This window comes from Pogonomyrmex barbatus, unplaced genomic scaffold, assembly GCF_055798465.1.
Source record: "Pogonomyrmex barbatus isolate J1 unplaced genomic scaffold, ASM5579846v1 scaffold17, whole genome shotgun sequence".
In the NCBI taxonomy this organism is placed as follows: Eukaryota; Metazoa; Arthropoda; class Insecta; order Hymenoptera; family Formicidae; genus Pogonomyrmex; species Pogonomyrmex barbatus.
The window spans coordinates 4816259-4842594 of record NW_028297113.1 but is presented as its reverse complement, the minus strand read 5'-3'; the positions used below and the strand labels follow the sequence as shown (position 1 = coordinate 4842594).

General features: G+C 40.5%; 1 protein-coding gene and 1 long non-coding RNA gene across 2 annotated transcripts in view; one reads left to right on the top strand and one right to left on the bottom strand.

Moving 5' to 3' along the window:
* The window catches only part of LOC105427815 (uncharacterized), a 306009-nt gene that overhangs the window by 205899 nt on the left and 73774 nt on the right, over nucleotides 1-26336 (top strand). The window lies entirely within an intron of this gene.
* Nucleotides 932-26336, bottom strand: part of LOC148937088 (uncharacterized) — a 40246-nt gene continuing 14841 nt past the window's right edge. The window contains exon 2 of the long non-coding RNA XR_016138715.1: nucleotides 932-12841. This is a non-coding gene — a long non-coding RNA (uncharacterized LOC148937088). The remainder of the gene's footprint in view (nucleotides 12842-26336) is intronic.

The window sequence follows — 26336 nt, the reverse complement described above, 5'->3', positions numbered from 1 at the left end:
CGCCACGCGTGTTTGTTTGTCGAACACGCGAACATTAGTCCAATAATCAGATGTCTTTCTTATTCAATTTCTCAATTCTTCGTATTTCTCCGTTTTACCGCGAAACGTCGAGACGGAAACGCAAAGCGGAAATCCTATTTTTTTACGAAATCGTGCGGAGTTAGCGACAAGTTTAAAAGATATCGGAACACGAAGTAAAATATTACAATATTCTTTTGCACAATTACTTCGGACTTGAAAATCGCAAAACGTTTTTGACGTCTTCGGTCTTACGTTTAAAATTCCTTCGCACTGCTGGGTAGTTCTCCGTATCGTTGAATATCCTTCGCGTAAACGTCATCGCTCGGAATGATTTCCCAGCGATTTCTCGTGTGTCATCGATTAACGTTAACGCAACACTCCGTCGCACGGAGGAGCGCGTCACACGATGCATCCCGTTAACGTCATAATAATTCACGACGTCGGCGAAGAGTCGTTCGGCGCGCGACGTTTTTACGCGACGTGGAAGAAATCCGAGAGATTCCTCGGTTGTCTCCGCGAGACGCGTCTTGTAAGCGATCATCGACTCGCGGCGTGCGCGGTCTATCTCTCGTCGATCGGATCGGCGTGATAGATTGCCTCGTGAATCGCCGGGGCTCGTCGCTCTCTATGGGAGCAACCTGCTTACGTGAGACGACATGTCCAATATTATTTTCCTATTTATAATACTGGTCGCGCGCTGTCGCGATTAGTATCTTCGTTCCCCCGATGTTTCTGCCCCGCGGAGAGCGGATGATAAGCATCGAATACCGGCGCGACTAAAGATGTTTCACTTAACGATATTCCCGCGTCGAAGCTCTTTCTAGTTAAATTATGAGGAAGGTACATTTTATTGAAATGGGAAAGCAATTTTGTCTCGTGTTTTTTTTTTTTTTTTTTAAATTATGTAACATTTATATCTTTTTTTAGGAACTTATTTTTGAAAAATCACGGTTAAATAAATTGAGCTATTAATAGGTCGAAAGTTATTTTATTTAATAGAATATATTTTTTAAACGTATATAGTTATCTTATCATCGAGATAGGGAATGTTTCTGCGAAAGCACGAGTTTGACTATCCTGGCGATGAAGTATTAATCGCTTAATTCCTTTTTAGCATTTATGCTCATCGCTGACGGTCGCGCAGTAAATTTGCGACAACGTACAATAAAGTTTACGACCTTTGACCTCGCCGCCTCGTGTATAAGCTTTAGCCATATTGTATATTTCACGTATATGTTGTGCGGTAATTGCGGATGTGTCCTGCGAGTCAGAGTGCCTTGGGGATGAGATCCATACTTATATTTTTTTCTCTGTTCGCATGTGCATATGTATATTTGCATATATATTTATTATTTTAAGGAAGCTATTTCAGTAATTTTTTAATCGACGATCGAAACTGACAAAATTTGCAAAGAATTTATTTTATCGTGAAGATGAAATGATCAATTAACTCTACTAAATTTATATTTCATTCGAATGTAGTCTTGGAAAATCTTGGCAAATCTTTGAAAAAAAACAATCAAGTAGAAGAAGCATTCATTATAGTAAGAAGGGAAAAACTCTTTTCTGTGTAGAACTAGAGAATTTTACAATATTCTTTTAACGTTATTAAAACGATGATAAATAGCCACTTTTACCTGTCACCTGGGACGATTTTTTAAAGAGGACAATTAAAGGAATAAGAAACACCGTTACACGACTCTTTCTTCTCATTCGACTGCTTTACATTCGAATTCTTGTAGAACAGGATCGGTTCTACGATCGCTAACGTAATCTCCGCTCCGATACATCCTGACGGCAATGTTTCTCGCCGAAGAAGATCTACGATCAACAAATGAATAACAAGCACAGGAGGAACACGAAAAATCACGCGGCGAGGAAACGAGGAAGATTCCCGCGTTACATAGGCCTCGATGGAGGCGCGATCGTAATAGAAGACGGCGATGTAATCCTCGCCGGTATCACCGGCCGGGACCATATTCGCGCCGGCGAAATAACGGTCAAGATCAACTTACTCCCCCTCCCCCCCTCCCGGACGGGAGGATTCGAGGGTTCTTCGATTCCGCGATACTGACAAACCTATTCGATTGCCTTATAACGAGCAGAACAAATGGCAATATATCGCGGTGGTTAGGAGGGATTCTCTTCGTCAGATTCCCATAGGAAATCGGACGGTGGGGACGAGGGAACGAGACGAGAGTTGTAGGAGGAGGAAGAGGAAGCGGGAGCGAAGGAGTCTCTCAGGACCAGGTTGCAACACGCTCTCCCACGCGGTGGTGGCTTGTACGACCGCGGTCCGCTACGGCTCCAACAGCGGATCGACATCTCCGGAGATGCCGATATATACCCGTGGTATACGTGGAGCACGGTGCTACAATTATCAGTTATCGGCATCCGAACGATCTAACACGTCGGCGAGACGGCGAAGATGCCGATGCGAAGCGCGCTTAACGAGAGTCGTCCGCGTTCGTCGGTTGAACGTCCCGCGTGATCCAATTCGACTCTCAAACGGGGAAATTTATTTTCCGACGCGTTATTCTGGTCTCTTCGCAATGCTGGGAAATGCCGTCCCGTTTGAATTTTGATCGTATCATGTATTTTGAGAGCAATTGGCCAAAAGAGATATCTTCCAAACAAACGGGTCAAATATTGATCTTTTTTTTATTAGAGATCTAATATTCTTGGAAGAAAATAGACAGGGTGAAAGGGTGATCAATACTCGATACGACGATTTTGTACGTGGAGAGCGATGAATAAATTTTGTGTCAATTAATTCAGTATGAAGCGGCCTTGGTTATGCCTATTGTTACGATTTTATATGAATACTTAAGCTGTTGCGAAAGACTTGTCTCCTTTAGATTTAAATTCATTCTTAGTCAAGGCTTCTCACACGCTTTCACAAAAACGACGCGTAAAATTGAGAAAGAACAGACCGCCAAATCAACTATCCATCAGTATATTTAAAGAAACTCTTCAAATTGAATCCTTGGGAAAAAAATATCATTGCGCTCATTAAGTCAGTAATAAAGGAAGTCGGAAATTACTTTTGTCTTGCTGATATAATAAAAAAAAGAAAAATATATAAAATAGTGTAATAATTGTTTGTATTAAGTGTATGTGAAATATATTTATCAAGTTTATTGTTCTACACACAATTCTACACTACAGGCAATTCCCTAGGCATTTCCCTAATTTCACGTTTACAGTTAAAATATATCTTTAAATTCTGAAATTTGTATATGTACAGTTTGCAGTTTATCATCTTGCTCATTTCCGCTTTTATAGGTATCCTTTAGGAAAATAGCATTAGCAGAGAGAAAATTTATGTTTTCACATTTAAAAACTTTATATATCACGTATTTTTTTTTTTTACATTTTCCAGTGCAATATTAATTTTGCCAAGTTTAGAAATAAACAAATATTGGTCGTTTTTTTTTCGAACTTTTGACGAATCATTGACGATCAAATGCGGAGAGCATTCTGGAGACCCGGCACCTGGTAATCTCTCGCGAAATTCGAAAAAACTCGTAGCTGGCTGCCGAAATCGGGAAGAAGCCGGTCCGGCTCGATAGACGTTACGTTCGCGTATCGGCGCGGCATAGACGGCTAACGGGGATTTATGGTGCCCAGATGATGCAGCTACTGAAGTAGCTGCTCGTAGGGAAGCCTCCGGGCGAATCGGTCGCGAGCCGTTGAGCGGAAGGGTTGAGGAAGGCGCGCGGCGGAGTTACGGAGAAAGAGAGGAGAGAAAGACGGAACGAGCGTATGCACGAAGATGTTATCTATTCGCTGGGGCGGAACATCGAGGGTGGTGGCTCGCGCAGCGCGCGGTAGTTTATACTTACTCGCACTTACTTTACTAGCTGCTAGCCGTACGAGATACCGCGATAACATCTGACGTATGGGGGTCGGCCGGCTTATAAAGACGTGACGATGCGCGATAACGAGGCATGAGGAACGACGGATTATTAATTTTGCGTCGCCGGCTGTTTCTACGCGTTTCTTGCGACGACGCGCGATTCTACCACGCGTCCACTGTGATCCGCAATTTTCCACCGTGCGGTACTTGTCGCCGTAGCACGTTACGTTTGTGTCGTGACTTGTGAAAGCTGTCAGCCGTTGCCAACAGGAAAATTGTCTGCTTTTGCAATAAAAGAAATTTTTTAATATTGGAAATAGTCTTGTACATTGTACGCATACAAGACGGTATATAATGTGAAGCGATTTTTAAGTCAACATTCATTTAGATACAACATATGAACTGTGCGTTTCGTTTTAGCAAAATTTTTATCTCTCGCTTCGTCACTTAGCACGTTGGAACGTTTACAAAATATTCCGTAGCAAAAAATTCTCCATTTTTTTTTTCCGTCTCTGAGGTAAATTATGAAAGTGAGTAAGAGCGTGCTGACGGCGTTAAAAGTGGAGCACGCGAACGAGAACAAGGTGTTCGCGACGTAGCGAATAAATCTCGCTGGTTTCTGTCACCGTTGGCGCACAATAGCGAGGGAATAGAGTCGCCACAAGCGTGGCTTTCCCATACGATCCGGCTCATCGAGTCACCCGCTAGTTACCTAACCATAGCCACCACCGGCCGCTCACCATAAACATCGATTTCGATCGGTTGTCGTAACGGGCGGCACGTCGGACTCTGTGACAAATCGCAAAGTGCATCTAAACTACACGCTGCAAATCGGTGCATTTCCTCGTGTGCCATGCCGTTGCCGATGACGCGGACAGATTCGATCGCGCCATTGCTCCGTATCGTCGAGAGAACAGGTATTTGTGCCGCTTTGAAATGTGTCGCATGCAAATGCAATTTAAAGAAGCGGGTGCAGTAAATATTTTCACTAGGAATATTATACTTTTCAATTACGTTATGTATCGAGAATGTAGAATTTTTTTTTTTATTTAATAATAAAATAACCGAATAACTAAATAATACGTAGAAGAAGGGAAAGGAGAGTAATGAACACCGTTTCTCTTTATGCTTGTGTCTTTTAAGTAACACCGTCCACGATATGGGAACGTGTGAAAGTGAAGTGGAATAAAAGTCCGTTACAAATATTCGCAATACGACGATAAAAATTGCATTGTCGTTCTTTCGATTTCTGCAAGCTCGCGATTCCCGAGCGCCGCACTAGAACGCAGTTTAGTCTTTCGGAGACAACAGAATGCGCGAGAGTTGACAGCGCAAAAATAATGAATTATGTACCGTTGGCCCTGCGATATGTTCGCTGGGGCCACACATTGCATGCGCTGCACCTCGAGATTAATCCATTGTGGCTTCCATTCTCTTTCTATCGATTCTTAGCCCACGGCGGACGCTTGATAGATCTACGTTGTGCCAGGTGACGTTTGAGTTATACACTGATACGGTCGCGGATGAAATAGAAGAACCGCCAAGCTAAGACTTAATAATGGCACGGAATTAAGAAATATAATGAACGTTGTTTTATATGTGAATATTGTGTTCTTATTAACGAACTTTGAAATTATCGATTAATTTAGTATTGTATTGTATTATAATCGTTGATGCAATTTTGGTAATTGTTACAATATTGATACAGAGCGCTGTTATTACTATTACAATTTAAATTACAAATTATCGTTATATTTTAAATTACAAATTTTTAAATTACGAATTTCAACTTTTGTCTTTGAAGGTTTTATTCGTGCGCAAGGGTAATCGATGATGTTTTAAAATATTCGAATTTACTCTAGGTAAGTATAATTTGTATCATAATTTTCGTTACATTGTAAAATGTCATTCCTATGTAATTCCGTGCCGTTTAACCGGACGGGCTGCTCGTTCGTATTGACGTCGCGCGAGAACTCTCTCGAGATTGAAACACAAATCATACGTCACGCCCAGCCCGATTTCCGCGAACCATCCCGACTTTCTCGGCACGCGGCGAGCTTGTGAGCTGGATGGAAAGAATGACAGAGGGAAAAAGCGCGGAAAATGTAGGCGAGTCAATCACGAGATTGCATACCGGTGTGTCGCGCAGGCGGCGTCTACTTTTTCATCTTCTCTTCGAGATCTCGGAGGGCACTCCTGTTTGCGAGAAGACGCGCGCGTAATCTGTCGCATCGCGCGTGTATTAGAAAAAAAAGTGGAGCAAATTGCGCGGCGTACGTCGTACAATGACACGCCTGATGACGATGAGACCCCGGCGGCATGCTAAATATTAATACGACGAGGACTATCAAGCGCCGAGCCCTTACAAAGCACTCATAAATAAATGTCAATGAATCGCTTTCGATACACCCGATGCTTCGCTTTCGTTATATCGAACATTAATGGTTTTCTTCACAAATTGGGACTTTAATTCTTTTTTTTTTTTTTTTTTTTTATAGATATAATTAAGAATTAACGTTGGAAATAACTCTTCGTAAGTTAGATTTCAATCGCATAAAGAGATGTCATTTTTGGTTCATATTTTAAGTGAACAGTATTTAAACATTACATTTTTTATTAAATTATTTAATGTAAACGCTTTCTGTTTTATATATCTTATAAATTCAATGTGTCGTTGAAATGTATTGTTGAAATATTATAACGGGGAACTATTATTAACTTCATCAGGAGACTATTAATTCAATTTAATGCGGTGAAGAGCTTGACACCTCGCAGCTATTGTGACGGAATTACTTGCAAAAATCATTCGGAAAATCATGCTCAGACTTGTTGCAAGTCAGTAGCGTGAAAACTGCCTCATTATAAACAATGGCGAGAAACAGGAATATTAAGGATGACATATAACACGTGTAAATTGCAGATAACATCTCTAGAAATATACATACGTTTGCAAAAGAACTTTGTACTTTGCATATATTTATGCAAAGTGAAAAGAAACCATTATGCAACCTAAATAATTTTATAATATAGATGTAAAAATAATATTTTAACTTTTAATTTTACGTTCCAGTTCAGGATACCAATGTCTAATAAATCACGTAAAATCACTATTACTCAAGAATATTATTTAACGTATATGTTGCATTAATTGTCAAATTTATTATTTTGCTGTGTTTTTTTTTTATTTTTCCGCGTCGAGCACCGATCTTCGAGCCGGCTCGATGTGCCGCTCGTTCGATTACGTCATCGGAGATTCTCGAGGCTTGTATTGCATTTTGCCTTTATTAAAATGGAGCCGATAACATCGGTGCATCGGCATTTAATTCTCTTTTCTCTGCGGGGCTGCGGCGCGTGTGTTCGAGAATTATTTGAAAGGTACCGTTCGGCAGGTATGCGCGGCGTACGCGCGCCCTTTCTTTCCCGCGCGCGTGCATTCCGGTCGTGCCGCGATCGATTTATTAATTTATTTATTCTCAGCACGAACTCCACCGCTGCCGAGGCGAAACAACTTTTTTTTTCTAGGCTACCCGCGGATAGACTACAGATACGTAGGTAGAACAATTGCGAAAGAAAGGCGAATTCTTGAACGGCGCCTTTACGGAACTGCGTTGCGTATCGATAAAAAGGCGCGATTCCATTGGAAAATCCACCATCTATCTAACTGAGGAGCAAAGAAGGCACGAGATAACAGCACTTTTTATTTCTGCATCAATCGAATCGAGCAAGAGAATTAATATGAATTTTTTTATCATATCGTTGGAATAGAGCCAAAGTTATTAATTTTGAAAGAAACGTATTAACGTATGTCGAAGAAAGACTTCATCTTATTGTAGAATGTTGCATCGTATTTTTAATCATATGCGCGAAACGATAAGATTGTAAATAAATCCGCAAACAAGCGGGATCACGTCGTACGGGCGATGTACAAGCCTAGGAACGTCAGGAAAGTCCGGCGAGAGGCGCGAGACTCTCTTTCGAAGTACCGCCGCGTCAAACGCGAAACGGGAAGATTAGTTTTCTTTCTGGTACCCGATGGCCCGTAGTGGTACTTAATCCACGCACGTGTGTAACCCCCGTAAACGAGCGTGACGCATTCACCTTGACCCCCGACGTAAGATATTATACCTGCCTACCTATGGTCCGGGCCGAGGGGATCGCGCGAAACGAAGCTTTGATTTATACGAAAGTCCTGGTGGTGGCTGGCAGGATGCTGTTGCGAAGGTCCCGCGCGTACCGCTGCATCTGGCGAGGCCCCCCCCCCTCCCTCCCTCCCCCCCTTTCCTCCTGCTCCTGCCCTCGTAAAAACGCGACGGCGTCGGTGGTACGCGAGCGAGACGCGACCGGCACGGATACGCGCGTGTACACGTGCACACGCACACACACGCGTGCGCACGTAATCAGGCACCCGACGCGGGGTCTACCTGTTCTCGTCCTGACGCCGCGGGCTCGTTGTTGGCGCATCCGAGGCGCGATGACGCGCCTATGTTTGTTCTATCTTGAAGGCGCGCCTCGCGCGCCTCGTTTCACTTCCGAAGGGGGGAACGCGTCTGAAACCATTCCATCCCGAGTTTTCTCCCTCCTCCCCCTCAAGCGCGGCTTTTCTTCTCTCCCTTTCTTTCTCTCTCTTTTCCTCCTTTCCTCTTTTCCTTTCTTCTTTTTTTTTTCTTCTCTTCCTTTCTCCTTTTTCCTTTCGCCGTGCGGGACGTCACGGCGTCTCGCGGCTGTGCGGCATTCGCGCTGACATGCAAATCCGCCGCGGCGCACAGCACCTGGAGTGGATAATGACGCGTGCATAGACGCTGTCAGTCCGGCTGCCCATCGTTTTCCGTTCGTTTAGTCACGGCTCGTCGGCGCGAAACTATTTTCAACTGTCGCCGTCGCGCCGCCGTCGCCGCCGCGGAGGTAGAGGCGAGTCTGGTTGATGTTAGAGGCCGGCATGATGATATAAAAAAAAAAAAAAAATCCGCGGTAATTTTGTCCTGACGCGCGCGTGAATCTCTCGACGGATGCGTACGAGGAAAGTACCCAGAATTCGCGCAGAATTCACTCGTATCCCGCTGGATTATGCATGCGAGAGCGAGATCTCTAACTTCTTCGAGACAGGACGAAAAATGGAGATACGAAATCGGAAACGGAAAAGCGGAAACGATTTTATTGTGCGTTATTGAACATCGATATATAATTGCTCGGCTGCGCGATGGCGATCGATTTTACAAATTTATGTGCGATTAGGTTCTCACGCGGTCTCCGAGTTGTCATTTAATGTCGTACACCAGCGCGCGCAATGTTTCTTCTGTCTTCTCCTCAAGATTCATGTTTTATGAATCGCGTGTCGATGGGGCATCTCGTTCGAAGCTATTCAACGTTACAGATGCGAACAACTTGTCAAGGCGACAATGTCGATCTGTCCACGCGGTGAATTGCATTGAGGTGTCATTGAATCCTTGTAATAGGCGTGTTAGAAACGAAACATAGTTCGCAAGATCAAAAATCATGATTAATCTGTTTTATAAAAGTTTACTTAAAGTAACATTATATATTTAACTAAATAGGTTTTTAAAGGTTAAATTGATTTTATTGTCTTTGAATTTGAAAATCTGCGGCAATTTATTAAGTGGCATGTAAATAGTTAATTCAGTAGGACATGCTAAAGGATCCAGAAGTTCTCTTCGATGATACGAGATATTTACTAGTGATCGGAAACAACAAGTTGCCGGTTTAATCATCAATCGACTACCTGGCAGTCCCTCAAAGGGCTCGTGGGCGTGTGAGAATGTGTGGGAAAATTACATTAACTAGAAAACAACAAGATAAAATAATGAAAAAATCAAATAACGATGTTTCCTAAGAAAAGTTTCAGTGGCTCCTACCATCTTCAAAGAAACATTATTTTGATTTAATGTAAACAATTTTTGATAAATTGGTTTATTCTTTTGAATTTTGATATGATTTTTGCTTTATTTACACAATAATTTTGAGAGCAATCTGGAATGATTTGTTACATTGTAATTATAATATTTATAGAAAATATTAATCTTTTTTTTCAAATATTTAAAAAAAAGAATGAATTTTAAATTCTACAGATTCTGTATTCTTACCGCGAACATGCGTGTTCTTCTTGCATCACGATGCCGGTGAGGTACCCTTCTAGCAAGATCGTATCATAAATCGTTTAGGGCCGTGAGGCGATCAAGCAGAAAATTTACGCGACTATAAAACATCGGTACGAGGGCAAATATCCGGACTTTGTCTTGGCTGTCCGAGATTTAAAATTCCTCTCGCATTTTCCTTTGAATACATACCATATTGTAAAAAATATATTCCATCTGGTGCACAGAAAATATTTGCATATATCTTTTTTATTCTTCTCGCTTATAACATAATCGTAATCTTCAAACTTTAATTAGAGAGTCTTTGTGACATGAAATTATTTCACAAGATTATTCTTGTTCAAAATTTGATTTTAAAAAATTTAGAATTTTATATACATCGAAAAATTATATCTGTTGTGAGTCGTTCGCGACAAACGCCGAGTTTTATATTTACGAAATCGTTTGATCGGAGACATAACGCTCCGACTATTACTGCCAGAACGAGCCACGATCCCTGTCTTCGTCCCTTTAGGCAAGATACGGCCCTTAATGTGTCCAGCGAGACCCTTAAACGCGTTCGCGTCTTCTTCTTCGGTGTCTTGCTTCTGACCGTTCGCGACCATGACTTGCTACGAGAACGTAGAAGATACTTAGCTACGCGGTGGGTCGAATCTCATTCTCAAAGAAAGATCTTCCACCTCATGTTATGTAACTCTTAGTAAAAATCATCTGAGTTCCTTAATGTTAAAATTATTTGAAAATTGTTGAATAAATAAAATTTTTCTCTTATTTTTTTATCTGAGATTTTTAGGATGGTTTAATCTTCAATTGTAGATATAAATCTTGTTTTAATTTTTTGATGAATTTTTTGATGAATTTTTTGATGAATTATGTTTCTCAAAAAAGTGAAACATTCTCTACAGATGCTGAAAATATAAAATTGAAAACATTTACTTTTTTTTTTGTATCTAAAAGTGAGATTTTCTAAGATCATATTTCATATATGCACCAGTGTGTGAAAAAGTAATGCGTGAGAGTATAATGTCCACGATTAAAGGATTAAATACTTCTTAAACTTGTCAAACGGAAACGTATAATAATTTTAATATTTATGATTTACGGACGCGATATAATTCGCACATTACGTGCAAAGAAGCGCATTTGATAACCGTACTGTAGTAAGATTGGCTTTGTTCCATCGTGTCGAGTATCACTTTATTCTATCTATATAAGGATAAGATTTACGGACGATCGCGTCGTTGCGGCTAATATGCCGGAAGAGAAGGATGTACTGTACGCGATCGCGATATACCGCTTATCAGCACGCATCGCGCGTAACAGGTAGCAGGTAGAATTCGCCATGCCGATGCACTCGCTTTGTTGTCCGGCGATTGTCACGCCGGTAGATCCATATCTTCGCGGCAACGTGCGCGGCGGCTGCGATGATCATGATCTCGGGTGCGTCTCTAACGAAGCCCAACCTTCCCGACGTGCCCGAGGTAATTCAGGCGGTTACACGTTGCGCGAGTAACGTTTTTGAGATTATGACATTTTTACGAAATCTTGTAAAATCTTGTAAAAAGTACTAATTTCTCTAACACTGTCGCGCCTGTTCGAACGAGTATCTGAGAACTTGCTGGGTTTAGTGAAGTCGCAAATTGTCGATCTGTAAAAATTGGATTTAATTTTTTGTTTTTTATTTTTTCCACTGGAAAAAAAATTTAATAATTCGTGTATGTCAGTAAAATTAGAGTGGTTGTGATGACACACACATGATTTGCACCGCGGATCGGATTGGAAAATACGAATGTAAGCGATCGTTCGTGCACGCCTCACCGTAATTGCGTATTGTGTGACGATTGACACGAATATACGCGACTCTTTAATATTGCGGTCTACATCATGGCGCGGTAAATACGGGTCTAATCTACCTTAGCATTTCCTTATCGGCAAATCGGCGGCTAATCATCATCAATCACTATCGGCCGTGTGTACTCGTACATGGTCCATATCGGCGGACACGCATTATGTGTCGAGCCAGATGGGAGCCAGGCGCCGTTTATGGTCTTGCCATTTACATGAAATCATTATTGTGTTTACTTCAATAGAATTAATTGATCATTATTGTGTGAATGTTTGTCTCAATAGAATTAATTAGTCGTTGTCACTCGTGATTCAACTTGCACATATTTATCGAGTATCAGGAAAATAATAAACGACCTCATCACTATATAAAATAGCTAAAAATTTTATATATACTAAAAAAAGCACATATGTCTACATATATCTATTACAATTATCCATTTATTTTCATTGATCACGATTGAATTATTTTGATTGTGCTGAATATTCCTGAATAAGTCTCGATTTGAATATTTTGCAATATAGAATACAGATTCGTGTACTTTGTTCTAATGTTTCATCAGGTACCACGGCCTTTATCTTCGCCAACGACAATCCCCACGACGTGAATTTTCTCAGACGCAGCGCATTAACTCGATTTCTCGAGGCGTAGACTCTGTCGCTCGGATGTATGAATATTCCTTTCGGCGACAACAGGTTTCTTTCGACGGGCGCGTCCAGCTGCACCGTTCGTCTTCGTCATCGGACCCCGAAGACCTGCTGCCGTAGTGTATCCTGATGACCGCTGCTGCCCCGTCATTAGCCGTACGTGCTACCGGCATACCGGTTTTTCCACGCGACCTTCCGTGCCCCCACCCATGCCTCCTCCATCACCTGGATCCCTTGGCGTATCCCTTGTCGAGCTGTCAGTGGTAAGAAGGGATTTTGTCCTTCCACGCATAAGACATGCGTAGGGGACATGCCGCGTCGACTTGTCCACGAAGCTTCGCAGACAGATGGACGTTGCCTGCAAATTAGAAACACGGACGTTACGTGGACGCGATTACGTGGATGTGTGTTGCAGGCTGAAGAATTAGAGAGACGACGTGATATCGCCGGTAGATTTCAATTGACATTAATCAGGACGACAAAACGTTATTGATGACGAATGGAAAACTCTGGTCTAAAATTACACGTTTAGTAATTTACTTCTTAATATTTTGATTATTTATAACGGACGTAAATGCGAACATATGTTAGATTTTGTAATCGTATGTACGTTCGCTATCTGTCTTTAAAATTTAATGGAAATTCTGGGATATTTCGAGTTTCAAAACTGAACAATTTATGCACGTGTACATGTTTATTTATGCCTAGATAATATTCTAATTTAGGTAAATTTTAATGCGCGCGCGCGCGCGCGTGTGTGTGTGTGTGTGTGTGTGTGTGTGTGTATTCGAGCGAGCCATCGGGTCGACAGTCGGAACTATATATCGATAAACATCGCCGCTGAGAATCGATGGAGTTCCGCAGGTGGATAAGGATCCTCGCGGCAGCTCCCATCGGTGGCCTCTAATTGCTGAGACCCGTGAATTAGCATCGGCAATAAACTCAGCCAGTCACGCTGCGTCGACAGTCGGACGTAAAGGTGACTGTAAAGGTTCATTAGTCACTGAGCACTGTCTAACCCAGGTATATATTGCTGCACCTCGGGTACTACCAGCTAGCCATTCGTTCCTGTGTCACGTGAAGGATATACACGCCTCCCCGTTAGCGCACTACCGATTCGTTCTTTCTCCTCGCGAGCATCCTCCGGGGGATAATTAAGAGCAGACTCCTTTATGTCCTCCGTTGCCGATTATGTCCCGTGCCTTGACTTTTCTCTTGAAGAAATTCAATTTCATGTAGCAATTACCTTCTCCCCCTATTTTAATTCGCTGGATACGCTGGATAAATTTGAAAGATTACTCCTATTTGCTAGAATCTTATCTATCGAATTTTACTTGAACATAATTACAAGAATTCTCGTTAATTTCGAATCTGTTTCTAGACTCTTGAAATTATTCCATAAATTGTACTCCTGATTTTGATACTCGCATTTTATATGTAATTTTATTTTTTTTTTTTTTTTGTTATCTAATAATAACATTACCGAATATAACTCATGTTCCCGATATATAAGCGTATTTCTTTTAAAGATAAAAATTTAATCCAATATCTTGGTACTCTCTAATCCTACCTTTTACAATTTTAAACGTATAGCATAGAGGGATGCTCGAATCTAGCGATGCGTACAAGTGGTTACGCGCGATCGTCGGATCGTCTACTTTGTCAGACCGCTGCCATCGCCATCGTCTCGTTCGTTACGGTTACTACCGGGAGATCTATCGCGCTCATCACGGCCTCGACATTATTGCGTATCCGGCGTTACTCCTCAGTGCATCGCACGCATCTTGTGCCTGCAGCTCGACACGCCTTCGTGTAAAAAGATGCTCCGCTTGTCACTGGCGCGATTCGTTAGGACTGAATTCTCGTTAAGCTGCTAATTCGATTCCGCTTATTTTTCCTAACGAGAATAACTCGCGGTAATCTATTATTCTCTTTATTTCGTGAAAATTCCAGTAAAATGATACAATTATATGTGACATGTTAGATATAAGAAATATACAAAAATGATTTACACAAATAAAAATTGTGCTGTGGAGCAATAAAAATTCCAAGCAAATTTCGACGGTTGTTAAATAAATCGAGCCGTTTTATATTCTGATTCTAAGAATGACACATAGCGAAGCGAACTGCGTCGCTCGGGCAACGCTGGAAAATATTCGAATGGCACTCGACGATGGTTTCGCCACGTTGGAAAACTCGATCGAGATTTCTCCCGTTTGACCACGTGTGTTCACGCACGAGAATGTACGCACGCACGCACGCACGCACGCATGTACGCACGCACGCACGCATTTCGCGAGAGTCGCAAGGTAACATGCGCAATCGCAATTTGTCACGTTAAGATGTAAAGGGCCTCATTACGGTCATCCTTCATATGTCACCGTGGCCGTGCTAATAAGACGTTATTAGTAGCGAAAGAGACCTTTTTCGTCGTCGTCGTGGCCGATCGTGGGACGGTTATTATCGATGGCGTACAATTCCTCCCGACATTCCTCGACCTGATGCCGAAGACGACGTTGATGGATGCCGAAGCTCGCGTGAACCCAAGGCGAAGCGAGCTCACCGCTTTCCATGTAATTACGAAAGATTCATTTTGCGAAAATCGTCTAACGTGTCTACAAAACACATCGATCGCGCGCGATAAATGCAACAGCTCTGTCCAATAAAAGTCCATTTAAGAACGAAACGATACTCAAAATGCGTCGTGTTATGTTCATGTTGTCTTCACGGACAACTCCTTTAGCATATTGACGTTGGATATTTTCAAAAAATCTTTACTTGACACAATTAATCTGGGAAGTTGAATTCTTAGATGAGAATATCTACGATATATATGTGAATTTATTTGTTGCCTTGATCATACAGCATTTAATGTTTCTAGGTTTCTAGGTAAATATAAAAGCACTATTCAAAATTTATTGTTTAATATCACAGAAAGACATAATATCACGTTTTTTTTTTTTTTTTTTTTCGGTAAAATTGTAAAAACGAGCAAGACAATCTGTCCAAGCAGGTCTTAACGCAACGCAACTTCGACTAGCCTCAGTCAGCGATAAATTCAAGCGCGATAAAAGATTAGCGCCACAATGAAGAGCAGGATAATAAATCCCGGCTTTAATTATCGGCGGAGAACTTTTCCGCATGTTCCGGCGACGCCGGTGATAAATATCTGTCCGGCGCTCTCTGTCCGCAACCGCATCTCGCATCCGCGGCTCGTTAAGATCGCTCGCTCGCTCGCTTTCGCGCGCGCCAGCGGGTAAGATTATCGAAAAAGAGACGTCGCCTTGTATCTTGATAATCTAATAGTCGATTTATCCTAATGACTTACCGCTGCATATTAAGTGCCAAGGCCATAAGTCTTTGCGCGCTGCACACATGGCGCGCGCAGTATCGCGTTTGAGCCGAGATTTCTGTGTGAAAATCTCGTCAAGAAACTCTTGCCGCCTGCCGATCGCTTAAATTCTCACATGCTTCACCTAGTACTTTATCCCTCTTAAGTATACGCGAGATAATGTCGGCAAGGTAAACATATTGCAAATGACTTTCACTACATATCTCATTCTTCGCGTACTGGTTTTTCAAGTAAGTGATAGATTTTATCAAGTAAAAAAGTTACGTATATAAATTAAGATAGATTCTAAATTTTATTTTTGGCTAAAACGAGACATGTAATGTCCGTATAACATTTATTTATTTTGTTTTTATTTTAGCTTATTTTATATGACATGAAAAATCTGATATGACTATCATTTTTATTTTTTTTTGCGTGAAAGATGAAGATTCTACTTCGAGTTTCAATTAAGACAGTCTCTGCCAAAAAAGACAGTCAAAATGACGATCGTTTATGACAGAATAGTTATAAAGTTACAAGAAGTACAGAAATACATGGGCAACATGCATATTTCGTTGTAATAACCGTCATTATCGGTCATCACGCCGCAGCCGAATGTACTGGGTACGAAAATTGATATTGCGAGATGCGCAATTTTATGCTCGGGTGTGATGGAAGCAGAATAAGCAAAGACAGCACAAGCGAAAAAAAGAATGAGAAAAGTTCGTGAAAAGCTACGTGCGACATAAAATTCATAAATTACATTTTATTTATTATTTTTTTTAGAATTATGTGTGTGTGTATTTATGTATTATGTTTCCATGAATCCTCTAAAAATTTTTATAATACCTAGCTCGTAGACCTTCAAAATTATTTTGTGCTTCAAATTATATATTTAAATGCCAGGAAATTTTAATAATATTGTTATTTATTGGAGATACAGAATGTTGAAATTTTTTTAAAATTTTATTCAACGATATTATGTTATTTAACGTTTGTTGCAAAGTACAGAGTGAAGATTTGCGATGCCGTTTTGCTAGCTTCTTTTCTATTTTACTCCCTCGGTTTACTTTTATTCATGTTAAAAGCGAACTAAGTTTAATGAATAAATACAAAAATAATTTTTTTTTGGTTTTGTGGTCCACTGTAATATTACGCGTAGTTGCTTTCCATTAAATCGACACTTACAGAATGTGTAGCTTGTTCCAACCAACCCACCATGGTAAATGGACGCAATTACCGATTTCTCGCTACCGTTAATACATCATAAAATATATAATATCGAGTATGAATCACGATCAAGCCTTCGAAATGTAACATTGCTCCATCTCCATCTTATTTGAAATTTTGCTGATGTTTACGCATAATATGATAATAATATGATAATAATATATAAAACGCATTTTGTAATTTATGCAATTGTATTTGTACAAGAATATTAATATATTATTGAATTATAAAACGCGGCTTATAAAATACGACTAACTTAATTTCAAAATGCAGTAATATATACCAATAAAAATTGCGTCGAGACACTTGTTGCGCAAGATTTTTTTAAACAAAAAACGCTAGATATATCGCTAGAGTTAATAACGACTCTCATAAATTGGTGGTTGCTTACGAGCTATCGAATTCCAATAAACTACGATTGATAAACGACGGCGCTACCAAAGCCACGCGGGTCTACTAATTACTAATCCCGGCACGACAAAATGATTCAAATTACTCGCGGCCCGTGTGGCTGCCATTAGCGACTAATTATCCTTCGACCACGATGGTGCCTTGCGGCAGGATACACGGGAAAATTTACGTTGCGAGTTACTCCCGTTCTCCCGATAATTGCAGAGCGGCCGCGTCCTGCAGCTGCTTTCATTGTGCCGGTGCAGCAGTGCAGCTCGTATAAATGTGAAAAAAAAAACATATACTCGTGTGTACGAGAGCCCTGCGATACGTCTGCAATTTCGCAGCGACTATCTCTTAACGTCAAGTCAATATAACGTCAATGTACTGCTTAATTAAATTATTATTTAGTTAAAATTATTTATTTAGCGATTGCTGGGCACACAGAAATAGATTATCTCTGAGGTATGAGTGTCGATGAGTTGTAACAAAGAAAATGCGAATACCGTAGATTTGTGTAGATGCGATGGGTGGTCTATATTCTATCGTAATGTCCTGACGCAATATCGAACTGCCGTAAGCTAAACGTGCGCAAGAAGCTATATACGATTATATTTTAGCCATTTCAATTGAGAAGCGCGCATTATGCAAGGCATCAAGAAGAAGGATGGCCTTCGCCATAACGCGAGTAAGATTGGCTTGAGCAAGATTCATAGAAGATTAATCCTCTACCGCCGTGCTTCTTTTTATCCCATGCATCCAGAGGCTACAGAAGTAGCAAAAGAAAACAATACACAAAACCGGTTCGCTTTCTTCGGCATGACTAAAGTATAGGTGTACTCGTATATGCTACTAAACATCATATGCATCACATGCTACTTGGTTACTCATTTTCTCATTTATGCGAGATGCTTCATCACCATTATTACACGCCTGCTACTAATATATTTTCTGAATTGAGACTCGATATTCCCACAGCGGAAATTCGATAAATAATTCAATTTCGCAAAGGACGCATTAAAAATAATTAAAAAATTATGCGTCGCGAGGGTGTAAATACGCGATGTTAAACCTCACTGTTTTATTAATAACCGTACTGTCGCAAGAATTTAATTTAATTTGAAACGTAATCGCCATCGATGTTAGGTTAATGTCGAAAATTAAAATTTGCGTTGGACGACGTCTGCTTTTGACGAGAAGGATGGAGATGGATGGGTAATCGGGTATCAGTTTCGCGAAGCGTTGATGAAGAAAAGGCAGGACTGAGGAAGAAATGTCATCGCGTCAACGAGCGGATGAGCGGCGTATAAGGTAGTGGCGTACGTTGTAAATGTAAATGAACGCGATCGCTGCCCTGTAAGGCTACGCGGCTGTCATCGAGAGAGCGCTCATTTACTGTTCCCGCACCTTGCGGCCGTCTCCCGTTCCTCTGTATCGAAACCTTTCGAGAGAAAGCCCTAGCTACCGTCCAATCGCGACCGATCTCTTTCTACTTCATAAAAATAAATTTTTTTTTTTTTTTTCATTGACTTTACCTAACACACCGCATATTTAACAATATTTACTTCTTCATTTGCAGTAAATGAACGACTACTCGAATCCCACTTCGAAGAACACTCTATTTTTATGGTATCTTTACTTTTTTTGTTAATTTTTTTAATTCGGTTGTGTATAGAAAATGTAGGAAATAGGAAAGATAGATTTACAAAAATCCACCTGTTTCATTTGCCTCAATCTGAAATTCCCTTAAACTGCTAATATCATCCGAGCACGTGTTGTAACTATCTTAGATTCAAAAGAACTCTTGTTGATCGGCCAATTAATTAGGCGCTTATGGGAGTGGCTATTTGAATAAGTTGGACGATTAAGTCTTAATATCGGGAGAGAAAGTCGCCTGTCTGCAGGATTATTATAATCAAGACGTTGCGCATTCTCGATTAAATAAGGTGGAGCAATCCGCAGGAATCGTTAACAATGAGGCGCGAGGGATTCAAGCTGTCGAGTTCGTAATTAATCCGACGTTCAGCGTACGAGTTTGCGCGTCGTAATTGCGGCGGAGAACACGAGCTATCGTGCCCGCAAAGTTGCAATTTACTTATGATAATTGGAGAGTGTTCGCGAACGTATAATAAAATGCGCAACCGCGGAGCGTGAGAGATCGTTAGCGTAAGTGCGAGGCACATGTCTAATGCACGGCTTCGGAACGTTTATAAACCACCATTGTATTGTAATCAGATCGTCGCTATATTTTGATGAGTCGCCTTTTTATCGAAATATAAAAATACTCGCGAGGCAATACATTTAGAGCGAAAGTATCACTTTCAGGTTATCTCTTTCAGAATTTATTCTGAAAAAGAAACATTTTTTTAAAATTATTATTTTTTTTTTAAATTATTTTTATATGAATTAAATAAAAGAGACCTAAGTGTGTTCCGTTACCTTTCAAATCACAGTTAAATTTTGATCAGGAACGTTAAATTTTGTTACAAGATACCGAGACTTTTTTTCGACATGCGAATTTTAATGAAATCGCGATTGATTTTCCACTATGTCTAATTGTAAGTGATTTCAACACGGTGTAATAAAACGCCGTGTAATAAAACGCGGCGAATACCAAATTGTTGCGCGAGGAATGTGATTGGACTATCGGGATATGCAGATCCGCGCGCGGATACGCCGGTCGAAGGCGTCCAAATCGCGCGGGGCCGAAGATATCGGAAAGGTTTCAGCTGAGAAATTATGAGAGAAAACGCGACGTGAAACGAAACCGCCGATACACACGCGTGCTGTGTCTCTGTTGTATACCACGCCGTAAGGTAAGAGGTTCTGAAAACGTCCGATCACGATGCACGATAGCCCGATGCGTGCGGAACATTAAAAGCCGGTTTTACGGTTATTGCCCGGCCGCCGCGAACATTCTTTTTTTTTTTCCTCCTCCTCCTCCTCTCCCGTCCCTCCGCGCGCGGCGGAGACGCGACCGCGGGGGTCAGAGTGCCGCACGGTAGCGGGGCTGCATCCGCGAAACTATTAGTTTATTGATTAAAGCTTCACTTAACGCACCGTGACCTCCCTAAGTCCGTATCTTTATAGTTACATGTCCGCTTAAACGTGCACGTGCATAGGTGCGAGGTGTCCAATATATAATACGCGTGTCACGAGACACCGCGACTGTGTGCAACAGTTCGTACTTTTCCGGATTAAAATTGTGGGACGTCTCGACGAGCTTTTCCCTCGACTACGTAATTATTTTCCGTTATTATCGCACGCGCGTCACTTGCTTCTGACTTACATCCGATTCGTCGTACAGGTGTGCGCTCATCTCGGGACGATGAAAGATGAAATCCTGTATTCGCATCTCTCCTTGCCGCTGTCGTTGCCGGACACTGTTCGCCAATTCGATTTTAATGAAATTAAATGAAATCGCGATTGTCCGTGACTGCTTACGCTGCGTTTTCCCTCGCGAGAACACCGCACGTTTTCCGCGCGTGTGTACCGTTAACGAGGCAGAGTCGCGTTCGGAGATTCGATTTTAAAAGCACGCTCTTGGTCATTGATTTTATCCGCAATCCAATGCGAAACTCGATACTCCCGGTCTTCTTAAGATTACTTCCAGATTACGTTCTTTAAGCAGAGACGCGAGATAATGCTAAAACAAGCATCTCTCGTGCTTGTCTCGCGAAGATTCCCTAAGACCGTACTCTTTGATCATAGAAAAGAAAATAATAAACTTATCTCATGCCCATATCGCATATTTTTATATCGTCAACCGGAGATAGCCAGTCGGGTTTTCGCGTCGATAGCAATTTTAATCTGAGCAGCTTTATGGCGGAGTATAAACGCGGTGCTCGCGCGCTGAGGGGGAAGGAACGTGTCGACGTTAGAGAAGGCGCTTTTATAAAACGGCGTTTTTCCGCGGCACTCGTAGCTTCATATGGCGGATCTAGTTTTTGCCCGATATACTCGCGAGGTGAGCTCGGATATGGCAGAGCTCCACATTTTTGTCCGCTGTTCTGGGCGATTTCATTTGTGTACACGCCGGCGAACATTGTAAAAGGGATCGTGTGTGCGGTGTGGCGCGCGATGCCGATCCCAATTGGTACAAGGCTGCGTGAGCATTTTACTCACTCTCGGCCATGGTAAAAGTATCGAAGTCAAGTATCGTTCCGTGTACGTGTACCGTTGCAGCTTTGATTATTGTTCCGATCGGAACGAGATGACGAACGATTTGTCGACATTATTTTTTTTTTTTTTTTTCCCTTATCGAGAGGATTTTAAGTTAGACTAATACTGGCGCCGAATGGCATCGAATGGCATAACCGATTGTACGAGAGATCTTTTTACGTTGGAAGCTAATGTTAATTTTTTAAATTTTAATTCTTTTAATTTTATTCTTTTAGTTTTAATTCCTTTAATTTTTTATTTCTTTTTATCTCAGTTTTTTTATTTATTTTACATTGTTAGATACATCGGGAAAATGCTACAGTCGAAATAGTCGCACGAGTTTATTTCTTCCTCGTTTTTTGCATTCGTATTGCGTTTGGTACATCTATACGCGGCAACTATCGCGCAATCTATAATCATGCATGTTACCGGACGCGTCGCCATTAGCATAATTACGTCGCGGTAATACAAACACGATCGTGTGTGTCACTATAACAAGTTGGAAACTAGAGTGGCTTTTTCAAAGACTCGTGCTCGCGAGATGTTGCGAGACACCGTCATTACAAGTGTCTTTCGCGCGCGATTATGTCATTTTGGTAATGATGGTGTCATCATCTCAAGTATGACATGCAGATCACGTTGAAATATATTTTAATCTTAATAGGTTTAAATACACTGCAGATATTTATTGCGGGATATTTATTGCGATTTTACTGCACACAGATTACATTTCCGCCGTCGTTTCTACGTTGTCCATTATTTATTTTTGAAGAGATCGAATATTAATTGACGCAACGGAGTTAAATTACTTTGCAAATTCTTTTACAATATTCTTCAAATAAATAGTTTACAAAATTAACAATTAAATTAATGCGATGAATAAATAAAAAGAAATAGAAAATGTAATATGTAAAATAATACAGTAACGTTTCTCACATTTGCAGAGCATAAAAATAATTTTTTTTGTTTTAATAATACGTATATAAATGAGGGATTTTCGAGTCTCATAAAGGTGTTAAAAAGTTTTCGGAAAATTTAGAAGCAGCTGCTATAAATTTCCATGTCCTTTTTAACGCTCTTATAAAGAGCTCTCTCTCAACATGACGGCACATATCTCAATGATACACACAGCCGCAATTCCAGGGTACAAGACGACGGGTTAACGTTAATCTAATTAATCTTTACGAGTGTAATTAGCGCGCGACCATCCTGGTTGTGAGATCACGTGAAACTTGTGCGTCAGGCAAGTAACTGACGGTTCTTTTATCTTCACGAGTAGCAAGTACACGAGTATCCCATCGCGCCAAGCAATTTGGCGGCTGCCAGCGATCGTCCTACCTTCTTCAGATCCGTCCTCAGATTTTCTGCCGTCGCACGCATTAGCGGTTGCAATTTTGGATGCTTCATGGCCGAAGTACGAAAATAAGTCTTCTCTTCCCCGATATATGAATACGAGTTCCGTCCTCCATTTCATCAGGTTTTTAATTTAAAATATTATACGAAGGGAGGCGGAGATTAAATTATATACTCTTTATCGACCATTTCGATTTACAAATTAAATATTGTTCTCATTAACTAGTAAATATTTCTTGTTCAAATCGAAACGAGAAAAATAATACGATACGATATGATATTTGGGAAAATTCTTACTTTTTTTATATGTAACTTTTTTGAATTGTCTTCGTAATTTAATTCGTAATTTTTAAATAAATATTAAACGGTTTAACAACTTTTTGCCAATCATAGATAAAATGGTTAAAGAACGTAGATAAAGATAAAATAAAATCAAACTTTTCGTGTCAATGCAATTAATATGATTCACAAATGTCGCAGCGTAACAAAAATAATATTCTAAATTACTTTAAGCCATTAACGTTCAGTCAAGTGAAATTATCGGGAATTGATAGTCCTGTCGCAATTGCGGGAAGATAATTTCCTGAAGTAAACAAAAACAACTTGACGTCATCGCAGGATTTCTGGTTTTATTGGATCTTCGATCGTTCGGTGAGAAAAGACGACGATAAACTCTCGCCGCGTGCACTTTCGTCGCAGTTCGGCATTAATGCGAGTGTCCTTGATTTTTTTTAACGCATTCTGATTATATTTTTTTTCTTTTTTTTTTTTCAACATGAGCGAACGCTTTCTCAAGGGTGTACATCAGTGAATCGAATTATTCAACAGAATGATTCCGAACTTTACGTTGATTGAATTACCTTTATTATCATTCGACACATATGAATCTGAGATATTTAAGTGGAACGAAAAGATTTAAAAGATATTTATTTCTCCGGGAAAAAAAATAAGATAATGTCGAGAAATAATCAACGATAATTTCTCAACATGAAATTTAACATTTGCGTAATTATAAAATATACGATATAATATTTGTACGCTTTTAATATTGACGTAATTACAAATTTCTTTTATAAAATAATTCCTTTACTTGTAATTTGCGCATCACGTCTGTAAAATCTGCGATGTCGTCGTTAATTGAGATTATGGAATACCATTTAAATGCGAGGGAAACAATATTGCACGAGAATAATACCTTATCGCGACGCCATTGTTTGTGCGAAAATAAACGAGCGGCAAATCAGGAGTGAAAAGGAACACGCGGTATCGGTATTCGCGCCTCTGCATCGACGATCGGTTTTCTCACGGTGTCCGGCGCGCCACCGGCGAGGACGAGAAACGTGGAGGACGTCCGAGGCTGGTGGAGGGTGATTTCATCGAGATGGATTGGATGCCTCTCGCCAGAGCGTCTTTGCCACGGCGAGGGTTGACTGATTTGTGTGCGCGAGGTTTCCCGTCGCCTTGACTTTACTTAAACGGGAATAAACGACACCGCTCCGCGTTATCCGTTCCTACGACCTACGTCGACTGCTTCGCTTTCTGTATCTGTCTTATGTTTCTCTTTCTCTCGTGAGTGCTAAGAAACGTAAGGCGGAGGGAGATAGATAGATAGATAGAGAGAGAGAGAGAGAGAGAGAGAGAGAGAGAGAGAGAGAGAGAGAGAGAGAGAGAGAGAGAGAGAGAGAGAGAGAGAGAGAGAGAAGAGCCGGCGAGATAGCGGTGGCGCAGGTGTAGAAAGTCGTCGTCGCGGCTCGCCGATTGCGGAATGATCGGCCGGTGTGGGAGCCGATACCTGCGACGATACGATAGAGCCGCCGCAATGGGGAACCCCCATAGAGAGGGAAAGAAATCGATATCGAATTTTTCGCCGAGGAATAAATCCAGTTTTAAGATCGCGCGATGTCCGCGATCGTGAAAGGGTCGTGAGTCCGAGAGATCGGTCGATATCTCGACGAACCGAGTGAGAAACAATCCGAAATGTACACGAATGTGAAATAAAAAAAAGAGACATTGTAAATAGAAAACAAATCAAAATCTAGCTAGAAACTGGTCAAGAATTCTAGTTACTAGCCAGTATCTGGCCAGTTTGACTGGTTAGATTCTGATCGATTAGGTGACGTTTGGTTACTAATTGGATAATAAATTTAGCTGTTAACTTTTAACTTTTTCTTTATTCACTTATAAAAAATATATTATTTACTTTGAAGCTTTTTTTCCGTGATGCTGATTAATCGTTGATCTATTTTTGACTAGTTATCGGTCAGAAAATAGTAAATAGGATAGATAGAATATTCAGAATTTTACTGGCCAAAAACTAACGTGCTAAAAAGAGGCATTTACTGACCAATTAATTTCTGACTAGAGTTATTAACTAGAAAATGCCAATCAGAATATTCCGAGTTTTATCAGAAACTGGCTAGCATTTATTGATTAGTTTGACTTGGCTAGTTTCTAGCTAATTGCTAACCAGTATTATCTAACAAAAATTTTCTGATTAGTTATTGGATAGTTAGATTGGATAGTTATTGGATAGTTAGTAAATTCGAAAGAATAAAAACTAGCCAGTTTCTAGCGAGTAATCAATTTTTCTTATATATTTTTCTACTTGGGATATGATGTTTATACCGATTTGATAATGGTAACGTTTTGCGTTACGATTTATTTCAGTGGATATAATTTATTTTTGCATCAGTAATAGACAGTTTTAATAAAAATTGCAAGGAAGGGGCGTAACGAAATGAAAATGTAAAGTGAGATAAAAAATTGTAATTCTGTTGTTAGCTATTTTCATGTGAAATTTCTCGTTTAGTGTTGCGCGTTGTATGAGCTTATATAGAATTAAATGAAAAATATTTGCAGATGTGATATTAATGTAGAAAACAAGAAAAGAGCGCGGCAACTGAATGCACTATGAAATTCGAGTTTGAAATAATTAACTTTAGATTATATCGTTGCACGTAGTAGATTGCAACGGCGAACGGTTGATTAGAGAAGAGCCAGCTTGCGTACTTTAATTATTATACGAAGGTGTTTGTTCGGTCAGCTTTGTTTGCTGACTTCATCGTTACGAGTCGCATACCTTTATCCGTTTCTCCACGAATGCCACGCTTCGGAATTAATGACTCAACCCACGCGAGTCAAGGAACAATTATTATAAACGTAAAAGGAAAACCGTCCCGTGCGCAGGTGTAGCGATATGCCATGTGACTCATCCCGAAAGGACGTTGTTTGATTGAGTTTCATTGTTCAGTGATTATTGTACAAAGAAATCTCACAGTCGATTTATCATGTAAACCATCTCAACTATTTTATAAGAAATATTTTTGTCTAACTTCAAGCTCAATTTACACTTAATTCCGAACATCATCTAAGTGATGGAAGTCTGCGT